The sequence below is a fragment of the Hypanus sabinus genome, chromosome 12 (assembly GCF_030144855.1).
Source record: "Hypanus sabinus isolate sHypSab1 chromosome 12, sHypSab1.hap1, whole genome shotgun sequence".
NCBI classification, from domain to species: Eukaryota; Metazoa; Chordata; class Chondrichthyes; order Myliobatiformes; family Dasyatidae; genus Hypanus; species Hypanus sabinus.
The window spans coordinates 25,052,052-25,065,876 of NC_082717.1; the positions used below are offsets into that span (position 1 = coordinate 25,052,052).

The 13,825-nt window shown below is 40.6% G+C and overlaps 1 protein-coding gene across 1 annotated transcript in view; it reads left to right on the forward strand.

Moving 5' to 3' along the window:
* LOC132403320 (formin-2-like) overlaps positions 1–13,825 on the forward strand; it is a 392,743-nt gene that overhangs the window by 178,371 nt on the left and 200,547 nt on the right.

A 13,825-nucleotide genomic window follows, 5' to 3' on the forward strand; every position in this document is an offset into this window, starting at 1 on the left:
TGGGGGAAGCAACAGTGGCCGTGCCTCCAGCACAGAGTCCGGCCCTGTAGCTCAGAAGGGTAGGGAAAGGAAGGCAATAGTAGTAATAGGGGACTCGATAGTTAGGGGGTCAGATAGGTGATTCTGTGGATGCGATCAGGAGACCCGGATGGTAGTTTGCCTCCCTGGTGCCAGAGTCCGGGATGCTTCTGATCACATCCAAGATATCCTGAAGTGGGAAAGTGAGGAGCCAGAGGTGGTGGTACATATTGGTACCAAAGACATAGGTAAGAAAAGGGAAGAGGTCCTGAAAGGAGAGTATAGGGAGTCAGGAAGGCAGTTGAGAAGAAGGACCGCAAAGGTAGTAATCTCGGGATTACTGCCTGTGCCACGCAACAGTGAGAGTAGGAATGGAATGAGGTGGGGGATAAATGTGTGGCTGAGGGATTCAAGTTTCTGGATCATTGGGACCTCTTTTGGGGTAGGTGTGACCTGTACAAAAAGGACTGGTTGCACTTGAATCCTTGGGGGACTAATATCCTGGCAGGAAGGTTTAATAGAGCTGTTCGAGAGGGTTTAAACTAATTTGGCAGGGGGATGGGAACTGGAATGATGGAGCGGAGGAGAGAGAAAACAAATAGATCTAAGGTAGTGAGCAATAAGGATGTCAGAAAGGACAGGCAGGTGATGGAGCAAATTTGTAGCCATTGAGATGAGTTGCAGTGCAATCAATGCAAAATGTACCAAATACTGGACTTGAGGTGTTATACTTAAATGCATGCAGCATAAGGAATAAGGTGGATGATCTTGTTGTACAGTTACAGATTGGCAGGTTTGATCAGTGAGACGTGGCTAAAGGATGCACATCTCTGGGAGCTGAATGTCCCAGGATACACGGTGTATCGGAAGGATAGGCAGGTAGGTAGAGGGGGTAGCGTGGCTTTAATGGTAAGAAATGATATTAAATCATTAGAAAGAGTTGACAGAGGATCAGAAGGTACAGAATCTTTATGGGTTGAGCTAAGAAATCGCAGGGGTAGAAGGACCCTGATGGCAGTTATCTACAGGACTCCAAACAGCTGCAGTGATGTGGACTACAAATTACAACAGGAAATAGAGAAGGCTTGCCAGAAGGGCAGTGTTATGATAATTGTGGGGGATTTTAACGTGCGAGTAGATTGAGAAAATCAGGTTGGCACTGGATCTTGAGAGAATTTGTAGAATGTCTACGAGATGGCTTTTTAGAACAGCTTGTTGTTGAGCCCACTAGGGCATCAGCTGTACTGGACTGGGTTCAATCAACATGATTGAGTTCACTGAAATTTGAGAAAGTGAAGCCAAAATCCGATGTGTCAGTGTTTCAGTGGAGGAAAGGTAATTACGTGGCATGAAAGAGGAACTGCCCGTGGCTGACAAGAGAAGTCAAAGCCAAAGTAAAAGCAAAGCAGAGGGCATAGAAGGAAGCAAAAATTGGTGGGAAGACAAAGGATTGAGAAGTTTTTAAAAGCTTACAAAAGGAAACTAAGAAGGTCATAAAGAAGGAAAAGATGAACTATGAAAGGAAGCTAGCAAATAACATCAAAGAGGATATGAAAAGCTTTTTCAAGTATATAAAGAGTAAAAGACAGTTGAGAGTAGATATAGGACCGATAGAAAATGATGCTGGAGAAATTATAATGGGAGGTAAGGAGATGGTGGAGGAACTGAACAAATATTTTGCATCAGTCTTCACTGAGGAAGACATCAGCAATATACCGGACATTCAAGGGAGTCAGGGAAGAGAAGTATGCGCAGTCACAATTACGACGGAGAAAGTACTCAGGAAGCGGAATAGTCTAAGGGTGGATAAATCTCCTGGACCAGATGGAATGCACCCTCGTGTTCTGAAGGAAGTAGCAGTGGGGGTTGCGGAGGCATTTGCAATGATCTTTCAAAATTCGATAGATTCTGGCCTGGTTCCGGAGGACTGGAAGATTGCAAATGTCACTCTGCTATTTAAGAAGGGGGCAAGGAAGCAAAAAGGAAATTATAGACCTGTTAGCTTGACATCGGTGGTTGGGAAGTTGTTGGAGTCTATTGTTAAGGATGAAGTTGTGGAGAACCTGGAGGCATATGACAAGATAGGCAGAACTCAGCATGGTTTCATTAAAGGAAAATCCTGCCTGACAAACCCTAGTGCAATTTTTTGAGGAAATTACAAGTAGGCTAGACAGGGGAGATGCAGTGGATGTGGTGTATTTGGATTTTCAGAGGGCCTTTAACAAGGTGCAGCACAAGAGGCTGCTAAACAAGATAAGAGCCCATGGAATTATGGGAAAGTTATGTGGATAGAGCGTTGGTTGATTGGCAGGAAGCAGAGTGGGAATAAACAGATCCCATTCTGGTTGGCTGCCGATTACCAGTGGTGTTCCACAGGGGTCTGTGTTGGGGCCACTTTTTACGTTGTATGTCAATGATTTGGATAATGGAATAGATGTTTTTGTGGCTAAGTTTGCTGATGATGTAAAGAAAGGTGGAGGGGCCGGTAGTGCTGAGGAAACGGTCTGCAAAGAGACTTGGACAGATTGGGGTAATGGGCAAAGAAGTGGCAAATGAATTACAATGTCAGAAAGTGTACGGTCATGCACTTTGGTAGAAGAAATAAGCGGGCAGACTGTGATTTAAATGGGGAGAGAATTGAAAGTTCTGAGATGCAATGGGACTTGGGAGTCCTTGTGCAGGATACCCTTAAGGTTTACCTCCAGGTTGAGTCTGGTGAAGAAGGCGAATGCAATGTTGGCATTCATTTCTAGAGGAATAGAGTATATGAGCAGGGATGTGATGTTGAGACTCTAAGGCACTGGTAAGACCTCACTTGGAATACTGTGTGCAGTTTTGGGCTCCTTATTTAAGAAAGGATGTGCTGACATTGAAGAGGGTTCAGAGAAGATTCACTAGAATGATTCCGGGAATGAGAGGGTTAACATATGAGGAACATTTGACCGCTCTTGGGCTGTACTCCTTGGAGTTTAGAAGAATGAGGGGGGACCTCATAGAAACATTTTGAATGTTGAAAGGCATGGACAGAGTGGATGTGGAACAGGTGTTTCCCATGGTGGGGGAGTCTAGTATGAGAGGACATGACTTGAGGATTGCAGGGCGCCCATTCAGAACAGATGCAAAAAATTTCTTTTAGCCAGAGTGTGGTGAATCTATGGAATTTGTTGCCATTGGTGGCAGTGGAGGCCAAGTCATTAGGTGTATTTAAGGCAGAGATTGATAGGTATCTGAGTAGTCAGGGCATCAAAGGTTATGGTGAGAAGGCAGGGGAATGGGACTAAAGGAGAGATTGGATCAGCTCATGTTGAAATGATGAAGCAGACTCGATGGGCTGAATGGCCAACTTCTGCTCCTTTGTCTTATGGTCTTTTACAGGGTGGTTTTCAGGATTTTGATCATCTGGCAATTAAGTGTGATTACTTAGAGAATCTATGAAAATGCTCGATGGAGCTTGTCAGTGAGCTTGAGCATTGTCTTGTGATAGTAGAATACACAACCCCAGCATTTAGAATTTGGTTTATTATTGTCAAACACTGAAATATAGTGGAAAGCTTTTGTGTGCATGTCATCCACACAGACTATTCGTTCTCTACTACCAAAGAAAGAAAAAATGCAGAATAGTGTTAGTTATAGAAAAATGCTCTGCAGGTGAACAAAGCATGATGAGGGTGATTGAGAGATGAATATACAAAAATTCTGTTCAAGAATCAGAGGCAATGTATGTCTTTTGGTAAAATGGACCAAAATATTAAAACTGGTGGGAATGTTCATGGACAGTGCTGGAGTTGGAAGTTCCCACTTACTTTAAATGGCGACAGTCATGCCAGTGCCCAAGAACAGGGTGAATTGCCCTAGCGACTATTGCCCAGTTGCAATCCCATTGACTGATGAAGTGCTTTGAGAGGCTGGCATGCCCAGAATAAACTCCTGCCTAAACAAGGACCTGGATCTGCTGCAATTTGCCTATTGGCACAGTAGGTCTACAGCAGATGTAGTCTTGCTGGCTGTCCATTTGACCTTGGATTACCTGGACCATAATAATTCCTATATCAAGTCACTGTTTATTGACCCCTGTGTTCAGCACAATGATAGTCATTTCCAACCAAGAAACTCCCAAATCTGGGCCACTTTACGTCTCTCTGCAATTGACTCCCTGACTTCCACCCCAGGACACCAACACAAATAACATCTCCTCACTGACGATCAACAATGGCGCATATCAAGGATGTGTGCTTACCCCACTGCTCTATGGTCTGTACATCCATGATTGTAACAAGGCATGGCTCTAATGGCATCTATAAATTTGCTGATGACACAACTATTGGCAGAATTTCAAATGGTGTTGAGGCATATAGGAGTGAGGTAAACCAGCTGGCCAACTGGTGCCATAATAATAATTTTGAACTCATCTTCAGTAAGACCAAAGAATTGATTATGGACTTCAGGATGGGGAAATCGAGGGAACACACACCAGTCCTCATTGAGGGATCAGCAGTGGAAAAGGTGAGCATTTTTAAGTTTCTGGGTGTCAGCATATCTGAAAGTCCATCCTGGTTCCAATGCGTTGATTCAGTTACAAAGAAGGCACAACAGTGGCTATATTTCATTAGAAGTTCGAGGAGACTTTGTGTCACCAGAGATGCTCGCAAATTTCTACAGAAATAAATTTAAGAATGGATGATGAATACTATTTTTTACTTTTTGCAATACTTATTTAATTTAAGGATGCATATTATTGTAATTAAGTTTATGTATTGCAATGTACTACTGCTGCAAAACAAATTTCACGATGTTTTCCGGTGATATTAAACCTGGGGGAAATCAAATTAACACTGCTTTATAGCTTGGTAATTAACATTACTGACCTCAAGCTTTAATGCTTTGAGTAATTAAAGAGGATTGATTTGAAGACATGTAAGAGGCAGCTCATGTGGAGTAGTAAACAGGGCCATCTCCAGTTGGGTAGAAAGAGCGGGGAGCACAACATGAACTATGTAATTGTATGTTTGCAATGGCCTCAAATAAAAAACGCCTCAAGTGCTTTCTTACGGAGAATTCCTGTTTTGGAAGTGGAATGCAATAGTTAAGGGTTGCTATTTAATCATTGACCCCACTTCTATAACCCTTTTCCTTAAAAAAAAAATCTCTGTGAAATTCTCTAATGTGGGCCTCTTTTTTTTTTCCGGCAATATGTTCATTTTTAATTCAGGGAATACTTTGAGTGAGATCATTCGCTGTGGCAGTTTATCATTATTAAAAGGAATTAATTTTGCAAACTTGTGGTGTGATTGGTTTTCTACATGTTCGTGGGAGAGTATTTGTACGTGTTCTGCAGAGAAAGGATGGATAAATGAGCAGGACTCCATAAATGCTGCTGTTGTATTTAATAAGAAATAAGATAATTCCAATGCAGGATTTCAGCTTAAAACATTACCAATTCCAGCCCTCTCTCCAACAGGGACAGCTTGTCCCACTGTATTCTTCCTTGCAAAAGATATTTCAACCCATTTTAGTCTGAACAGTGTTGGTGCGTGCCCTCGTGGGCAAGGCATCAGACTAGTAACCTGAAGGTCACTGGTTCGAGCCTCAGCTGAGGCAGCGTGTTTGTGTCCTTGAGCAAGGCACTTAACAACACATTGCTCTGCGACGTCACTGGCAGCCAAGCTGCATGGGTCCTAGTGCCCTTCCCTTGGACAACATTGGTGGAATGGACAGGGGAAGGCCTGCAGCTTGGGTCACCCAGTTAAAAAAAAAATGTTGCATGTTGGTGTACTTTTTACCTAATTCCACAATGTGTTATGTGGGGGGAGGGGAGGAGGAAGTGTAGAAATACATACAGAGAACAAAATGTTGCAAATTCGCATGAAAATTGTGCTTAATAAAATGCAAATTAATCTAGTGCCAAATGTAAGTAGCAAAACAATTTGTATTTTCTATGTGGACTCTGATCTGTCATTTGCATGTGAAGACAGTATTCTAATGTAGTTCTGGGATCAGTTGCGGCAAACTTTTTGCAAGTTATTATTGCTAAAAATCTGCTACAAAATCATAATTTCCACGGTCTGTGGGCCTGTTTTAAATTTGCAGCATGTTAAAATGTGCTAAATCACGTGCATGATGTGAATGAGATCAAGGAGTTTTATCTGTGCAGAAATGATGAGTTGATTCCTAAAGGTGGTGGATACAAATTAGTTCTTCATTGTGCTGGAATGTTACCACGAGCACTGCTTATAACTTGAGCTGCTGCCTTGGTCTCCTGGTGGGTTATTCTCTGAACAGGAGCTCAGTGCTCTCAAATGCGTTCCATGGGAACCTCAGATAATGGTTACATCTTCAACATGTTTTGAGGCATGCCCTTGTTTCAATTTTACACCCATATGGCTCTGATTATATTCATGAACATGTGCCATCAAGAAAACTGCTTCACATATTTAAAAAATTCAGCTTGTTTTGGTGTGAAGCATGATTGCTTTGAGGAATGATGCTTAATTCCAAGGTAGTTTGTGAATCTCTTTGAAGTAGGGTTGTTCGATACAGTTTAGGGCAAAGCATGTGACATTTACATTCAGTTAATGTGCATCCTGAAGCTGAGGTGAAGCAAACACTTGTAGATCTTAGGAAAGTTAAGGGTATATCAAGCAAAAATTCTACTTTAGTGTTTAAATAGTGAAATTAATAGTAGTTGAAATATGAAAATACTGTAGGCAGGATGGACGTCTAGGATGGTGGGGCCAGACACAGAACTGGTTAACCCACTCTGATCTGACGTTGGGCTGTCCCTATTTCAATTGGCTTTGCCCACACGAGCTCGGCGTTACATTAATTCGTCTTATTTCAGAATAACTTGATCTAGCATTTGAATATATTAAGTTTCACGGAGGAGTTTGACTTATCTAATGCAAAGTCAGTCAAATATGGATATTTCCTGCTGTTTTGACTTTTGATTAATCCGGTTGGAACAGTATGTTACTAACTAATTTACTGTGCTTTACAGTGGAAGTGAAAGGGTATCTTCTTGGAAATAATTTTCTGTTGACCAAAACCCAATGATATTGAGCAAGTGAAATTGCCATTGAGATGTATAGCAGAGAAGATATTGGAGTGTGACTGTAATGCAAATTGAGCAGTGAACCCTATGTCCCTGTGGACACTTTGACCACTGTTTTAAAAACTTCATTTATTAAAGCTACAGCACCTGTTGATTTAATATTTCAGTCTAGAATACTTCCAAGTTCTGATTCTTCCACATCTATCTTTGCCTGTGGGTTGGAAGAGGAGGGTACTGGATAAATCTTTAGTCCTTTACAGTAATTGACTTGGTATTTTGTTCTGAGGTGGTTTTTAAGCATCACTCTCATTCTTCCCCCTCAATTCCATTCTGCTCCCAGAAGCTTTTTCACCACCTAAGTGTGCAATTGGCACTTCAGCCAAACTTCCTTATCGCCTAGAACCATCGAATCATGAAGCACTACAGCACAGAAACTGGCCCTTCAGCTCACCTAGTCTGTACTGAAATATTATACTGACTAGTCCTGTTGACCTGCACCTGGACCATATCCCTGTATGTCTCCTATCCATGTACTTAGACTTCTCATGTTGAAATCGAACCCACTCCCACCGCTTCAGCTGGCAGCTCGTTCCATTCTCTAACCACCTAAGTAAAGAAGTTTCCCCGTATAGTCTCTTAAACATTTCACCTTTTACCCTTATCCCATGACCTCTAGTTCTAGACTCAATCTAGGTGTCTATTGACTACCTTTAACAGTTTACTTTGTCAGCTGTATACTGTGACTTAATTACCAGTGAGCAAGAAGAACACAAAAGCCAATTGGTCTTCAAGTAGTACATCACTGTGACTCAAACTATATCCCCATTCCTTCATCTGTATGTCCTTTGGAGCTCCCAGCCCAGCTACATTATAGAAATACCTTTTATTGCACTCACTGGAAGTGCTAAAGGTGGCTGCTTACTGTTGATTTGTTGATGAATTGGAGATGGTATTGTTGATCTTGATGACACAAAGCCCACCCCTTCAGAATTTCTAAAGTCCTTGATACCTTTATCAATTATGATTCTTTCATTCAGCAAGGGTTAATGTGTGAAGTTTGTTTTGATACTCAGCTGAGTCCATTTCCATGAGTGGGATGGGGTTCATTATAGTTTACACTGAAAAGAAGCAAATATTCTTATCATAGCTTTAAATTGGCAAAAATGGAATGTCTTCACACAAGTGATATTGGGAGCAGAATTAGGCTCTTTGGCCCATCAACACTGCTCAGCCTTTCAGAATAGGACCAATTTTTTTTTAAGATAACTTCTAAAAGTAGGGACCATGTGCATCTATACTTGGAGGCAGTTGAGGAAAGGACTTTTCATCTGGAGGGTGGTGAAATGTCTAGGACTGGCTACATGAACATGTGGTGGAAACTAAACGTTGTGGGAATGTGAGTGTGGATATTTATTGAATAGCAGTGCTGGAATCATTTGAATGCCCACTTCTCATTAACACACCAGCAATAAGCTGCCGCCCGTGCTGAGACTTTTTTCTTGCATTCACGGTCGAGAATCATTGCTTTATTCTCTCATGCTCTGTTAAAATAGATCAAATACGATGAGAAATTCCTTGGGATTAAAATAATACAATTTTTGGAGAGGTTGCTTCCCTTCCAATACAAGGAATGTATCTACAAATGTATGGTTCCTGATTTGATTTGTTTTATTGCTAATTACTAGATCTCACGCATAGCTGTTGTGATTACTTATTATTTTGTTGTCAAGTAACTAACTTTTGTCATCATGCCGGCCATTTTTATATTGTACATTTCATTTAGTCGCTATGAGTTAGGAGCACTTTGTTAGAAGTTGAAGGAGTTTTAATATTTCAATCCTTTTGTGAGAACACCAAGAAGTACTTTTTAAAGTTCTGCTCTGTGTACTGCAGCGTGTTGAGCAGTAAAACTGCCTTTGAACTACTACACTGGGATTTAGTTTACCCATCTGCCTAGCTTATGGTGGAACACTTGAGCAAGGGCAGAATAACAAATGATTTACAAAATGAATTGGATTAGCGTGAGCCATCTTCTATAACAAGAGGCAATAGGAGGGTGATTGTTTTTGCCCTTTATTCCATAAGTTATCTAATTATGCAATCAGTTAACTTGGAAAAAGAAAGCTTTGATTCGAGGATTGGAAAATGCATTTGGAGCAACAAGAGTTTGCTTAGAATTAAGATGCATGGCATTTCTTCAGTGCTCTTCAAATCTGCATCATGGGCAACCTTCAACTGAGAGTCTGAGTCAGGGTAAATTTCTGCATTATTACTACTTCAACCTTGTTTCACCATTCCTTATTACCTTTTGAGAATGTGGCTTTGTCTTTCGAAAGAGCACAGCTGAGTCTGGAGATGCACTCAAGATACTTTGTTTTTCAGCAGGTGACCACTTTCTCCATTAAAGCAGGTGGATTCCACCAACTCAATCAAAATGTTGAGACTGCCACTTATGAAGCTCCAAAAGGCAGATGTTTTGAATTCCTAGAGATTCCCAGCATCAGTTGTATTTTACTTTATTAATTTAACACTTTCTTTCACCTTCAGGCTTTACCCTTTTAGTTTTTTTCAGTTGTTCTGCTTCTGCCATACACCTTACTTTGCATACTTTTGGATTCTAAAACTTGACCCCATCCCCTGTTGGGTTTTTTTTTTCTCCCCCTGCATCCTTGAGTCTTTAATAGCATTGATCCAAGATATTAACTGTCCAAGTCTCTCCATAAATACTGCCTGAGCAAAGATGTTGTAGCATTTTGTATGTCGCTGATAGCAGTGTAATGTTCATTTGGAGCTGATAGCAAATGACCTCTTCACTAAATACTTCCAGATAATTTTTAATAGTGATCTGCTGGTATGTTGATTGCTTTATGGCATGAAGGTACTGTTCACAAGAAAATGTGTGTTATCGTAGGACCTTTGCATCTGGTTATTCCGTTTACTCCAGTGGCAACTTGTGACATGTTTCTGCTCCACTAGTCTACAACCTTTTGGGCTTTCCTCCCACTGCCTTTTCCCAAGATGACTTGTTGGGGAAGTGATCATGAGGAAATGCAATGAAATTTAGAAACAGATCACCAATGGAGCATGAATGAGAATTTAAATAATGCCAGCTGATTAAGTTGCAGCTTTTCCCATTTATTGCATGTTTGATGCAACCATTGCTTTGTCTGAAAGACCCACTTCAGAGCCCATCAAGCCAATTTGCTGCAGCAACCTGGCCAAGTTACCATTCATGCAGTTTTTAAAGTAATGTAGGTGTTGCGCTCCTGCTTGCTTGCCACTTTGCATGTATCTCAAGGAAAACTTGATTAGTTGTGGTGAGAGATTATTCAAGGACTGAATCCTTTCAATGAAGTGCTGGTTAATCAGCTGCTCAGTTTTCAGCTAACATAGTAGAAATATGAAGGAATGTTACGTGAATATGATAAATTGTATATTTCAAATATCACTTGTCAGGACAAGATCTAGCTTATCTGGGGAAATGTTCAATCAGTGCCTAAAGCTGACAAAGTGCTCTTTCATTGTTTTTTTTAAAAATGGATATATCAAAGGAACACGATTATTGCAATTAAGGGGAACCTTTGATCCTTTATGCTTTGTAAGAACCTTCATAAACATTTCAAGCTTTAGATGATTTGCTAATAATCTTTTGGGTTAGGCAGCTAATATTTCAGATTTTAGTGCCTGATGGATGTTGCAGATGTCCACCTGCTCTGAGGGAATGTGACCTAATGCATGCCACTCAATTAAATTTGAAACTATTTAGTTTAACCTAAAGAAAAGCTTGCTATAAAGATTCCCTGGAATGCATTTATAGGTAAGTCAATGTCAGTCTGTCCTTTACTCAGGATGCAAGTCTTTCATTGGAGAAATTGTGTTTTGGTGTAAAGCTCTTGGCATAGAGTTTAAAAAGCAGTCTATAATTTCATGATGGTGTATGTTGTCATGTCAAAGGCTAAACAGCACTTTTAGCTTGGATCATTGAGAAAATGGCTTTACGGAAATTGAGAATATAGTTCAATGGTGAAATTGAAACCTGCCGTTTGAAAGCTGAATGGTATCAGAATTTATCATTGGTTTAAAAAAAATTACAGTAGTCACTGACTTGTTTTTAGCTGGACAGAATATCCACATTGGGTGTGCAATTACACAAGTCAATATGAACTGGGCAGCATGGTAGTACAGCAGTTAGCATAGCGGTATTACAGCACCAGCGATCCAGGTTCAATTTCCGCCATGACTGTAAAGAGTTCGTACAATTTCCCTGTAAATCCGTGGGATTTCTCTGGATGCTGCTCCTGTCAGTTTTCACTGACATTCCAAAGTTGTACAGGTTAGCGGGTTAAGTGGATACCTGGGTGGTGCGGGGCCAGGAGAAACTGTCACTGTGCTGTATCTCTAAAGAATCAAACAAAAAGCTTCTCTGCAAATGCATCTGTGGATCAGAAGTGCTTTTTGAAAAGAAGTTCTGACCAATTTGTTGTGCAATTAAGTGCATAAAATAAAAATTGGAGTTGGGGATGTGAAGTTCCCCGGGCTCATCACTTAGCCACTGTGTAGCTCTGCCAGTGATGAAAGCAGAACTATTCTCTTGAAAAGTTGGATAGAACTTTGCTGTCGTTATTTCTCTGCTCCCTCTATCGATGGTGACTAGTACTGAAGACTGAGTGACAGTACTTCATTTTGCACCCTCTTTTGTATCCTCCATCTTAAAACAGTGTGTGCAGCTTGTTGTCTTCATCCTTCTTGTCCCAGAGCCTACTCTTGATATTGTGTGGTATTTGCAAAACCATGTCAAGTATGGTCCAAAGCTTCAAACTACTTTAATCAAAAGAGCTTGAGCTAGGATGCCTCATGAGCTCAAAAAACGACTTTGAAATTGGATCAGTTTTTTTTACAATGTGCTATTTAATTTCCATTATTGCTGTGTTATTCAAAGCTGTGTTGCTGACCGCATGATGAAGCAAATTTTCTTTTAAGATGCTTGTTGCTGAAACTCAATTCTGCCAGAAGCTGGAGACTTTTGTCAAACCTCCTTTCTAAGCTGAAGGCCCCTTGTGCCTCAGTGCTCCTTGCCAATAAATTTTAAAATCTGTTAAATCCTGTTACTCCTACTGAAATAGACTGGGCCCCTTGAATGTTTCCTCTTAAATTTTGTACCCTATTCTTGGCAAGATACTGATGAATCTGACTACAAGATCCCTGACTTTAATGCTCTTTCCATAATATGGTGCCGAAAACTCTGCAATATGCTCTAACTCTCCAAAACACTGCTTTCATCTTTTCTGCATGTTTCCTTTGGTGCTTTATAAGATGTACCAGTGGTGTTGACTTAATTGGTTCATTTGCATTTTTAGGAATTAGTTAAGAACACAACACACCTTACTTTTCCTTCTTACAGTATATTAGAACCATAAAGTATAATGCAGGAAAAAGCTATTTGAGCTGCATTCCTACAAGTTGAAAGCTTGCTACTTAATCTTATCCTGCCTTCTAGCATGCAGTCATAGCTCTTGAAGAACGTGTTCATTCTACCACTCATTCAGGCACTGAGTTCCACACATGTCGTGATGGGAGCAGAAGGCCTTATTTCCCCCCAGATCCCCAATCAGTTACAATACTCGAAAATTGTACTTCCTAATTTAAGTTCAAAGTAAATTTTATTATCGAAAGTGCTTACATCACTTTGAGCGTACTTCTTGTGGGCATACTCCGCAAATCTAGAATAGTAACTATAATAGAATGAAAGACTGCCCAACTAGGGTGTTCAACTCGAGCGCAGAAGACAGCTGTGCAAATATAAATAAATCACAATAAACTTCCAATGAGATGAAGAGCCCTTGAAAATGAGTCTGTTAGTTGTGGGAACTTCTAAATGGGGCAAGCGAAGTTAACTGATTTTGTTCAGGAGCCTGAGGGGTAGTAACTATTCTTGAACCTGGTGGTGTGAGTCCTGAGGCTTTTGTACCACTTTCTGATGGCAGCAGCGGGAAAAGAGCATGGCCTGGGTCACAGGTCATCCCATCAATCAAGGGAATAGGTCCTCCCTACTAAAGCCCTGTAAAAACTTCCATAATAATTTTCTGTTCCTCAAAGTGAATAGCTTGAGTTTTAACCATTTTTAACCTTGGGTTAAACCGTTTTTTGTTTATTGAATGGAAAGTGATTCAGTGTAATTTGCATTCTACCTTTACGGGAAAGGGAGTAAATAAGACTGAATGTGATGGATTAGAATGGTTGCTAAATGCAACTTCTCTGCACGTGCAGATTTGCCCAGTACTCTGTGCTCTTTGGCTAATAAATATAAAAATAGGAGCTGGTGCTAGCCACTATTTCCTTGTCCTTACTCTGTGATTTGGCATTTGACAAGAATGTGGCTGTTCTTGCTACACAACAAAATATTGCTTGGTTTCTTTGGTGTCAGAAGATTTCAATGTCTCCCTTGAAGATTGCTCGAGAAAGCAATGGCACTCAATAAATTCTCCGGATTTGTACCCGTCAGACTGCATTATCAAATGCCTGATTCCTTATCCTCAGTCCTTGCCTCATGCTTTGGTACTGTCCAAGGGAAATCACTTGATAATGAAGCAGTCAACCCCGTCAGAAACTTATCACCCCTCATTATTCTCAATTGCAAGGAATATATAAGGCCATTCTGCTCAGAAAGACACCTATACCTTGTTGGTATTCATAACATTGAGCTTGTTTCATACAGCACGTGCAGATTTGGATTAAGTTCGGGATAGTGGAGTTTGCATG